The following is a 1,699-nucleotide window of genomic DNA, read 5'->3' as shown; positions in this document are numbered from 1 at the left end:
GGAGGAATGAAAGAGCATCTTTCTCCTAAAAGCATAATGATACACTCTTCCCCCAAATATAAGTCAAAGGGTGTTTTATAAATAACTCTGGATCTTAGAGATCATCTTTATAGTAAATTTTTACTTTACATTTTTAAAATGTATTTTAAAACTAGCTTGTTATCACTAATCAGTCAATGGTACAGCTAGGATTGCTAGTGTTTCCCCAAATTCTCTGATGACAAGACTTGTCTGGGGTTCTTGTTAAATACACAGCCTCCTGGGTCCCTGGAACTCCTCATTCAATGGGTCTGGGATGAAGTCAGAAACTTGTAATGTCTAACAAGTATCCCCAGGAAATTCCCATCAACAGAGAAGTTTGATGAACACTAGGCTAGCCTGGGCCCTGATGTCTAGCACTCCTCTGATGACACTTTGCAGAGGAGGAAAACTCCAGTGCAGCAGTCAGCCTCCTGGTCAGTTAACAATTAAATCGTGTGAACCACTGCACTGGATAACTCGAAGATATATTTCATTAAAGAAGGTGACCATGAGCAGTGTGCTCGATGTCTCTTGCTTCAACAGTGTTTGGGCAGAACTGACCCAGGGACACCCCTTCCTCTAGCCTCTGACCACCTGCCAACCATTTTTCCAGCCACAACTTTCAGAACCAACCAGTCAGCTATCCTCGGCCTCTGGGACCAGCCAACACCATTTTTTGAGCTTAGCTCCTTATTGCTGATCAACCATGAGCTCCCGGATTTTTCAGTATTATTCTACCCAGGTGGAGACCGCCATCCACTGCCTGGTGAACCTGCATCTGCAGGCCTCCTACACCTACCTCTCTCTCTGGGCTTCTATTTCCACCACGATGATGTGGCTCTGGAGGGCGTGGGTGACTTTTTCCATGAATTGGCTGAGGAGAAGCACAAGGGCACCGAACATCTCTTGAAGATGCAAAACGAGCGCTGCGGCCATGCCCTCTTCCATGACCTGCAGAAGCCATCTCAAGATGAGTGGGGTAAAGCCCAGGATGCTGTGGAAGCCACCCTGTTCATGGAGAAGAACCTGAACCAGGCGCTTTTCACTCTGCATGCCCTGGGTTCTGCCCACACAGACCCCCAGCTCTCAGACTTCCTGGAGAGCCGCTTCCTGGATGAGCAGGTGAAACTCATCAAGAAGATGGTAACCACCTGACCAACCTCTGCAGGCTGGCTGGTCCCCAGGTGGGGCTGGGCAAGTATTTCCTCGAAAGGCCCACCCTCAAGCATGACTAGGAGCCTCTGGAGCCCAGCGGCCTTTGAGAAGCCCCTCTGGTGTCAGTGCTTCTGCCTGAAGCCTCTCTCTGCAGTCACTAAACAGCTTTTTAACTGTCCTGGAGCCCTCTCCCAAGCCTTGGACCAAATGGAAACAATAAGGCTTTTTGCAGCAAAAAATACTAACAATAATAGTAATGTGAATTTGGAAGCCTTGTACCACATTGCTCTTTATAAACTCAGTGTCTGACACTTTTCCTGCACTGTCTCATCCAATCCCCTCAACACTCCTGCCAGGTAGATATTCTTTTACATTGTACAGATTTGGAAACTGAAACTCAAGAGGTTTGGGAAATTGTAGGTCATGAAGCTTATAGTAAGTAGCCAAATTGAAATTTAAAGCCAAATTCATCTGAATCCAGAGACCATGTTCTTCCCATTATCCCAGATTCTGCAAGGGTCTA

At 46.9% G+C, this 1,699-nt stretch overlaps 1 pseudogene across 1 annotated transcript; it reads left to right on the top strand.

Annotated features, from left to right (window-relative positions):
• Positions 1–727: 727 nt before the first annotated feature.
• LOC309835012 (ferritin light chain-like) lies at positions 728–1,379 on the top strand (annotated as a pseudogene). Its single transcript has one exon. The product of its transcript is annotated as a ferritin light chain-like (transcript).
• The last annotated feature ends 320 nt before the right edge of the window (positions 1,380–1,699 follow it).

The sequence above is a fragment of the Grampus griseus genome, assembly GCF_964374135.1.
Source record: "Grampus griseus genome assembly, chromosome: 1".
In the NCBI taxonomy this organism is placed as follows: Eukaryota; Metazoa; Chordata; class Mammalia; order Artiodactyla; family Delphinidae; genus Grampus; species Grampus griseus.
Note: the sequence above shows the minus strand (reverse complement) of the source record. Positions and strands in the feature narration are given on the sequence as shown.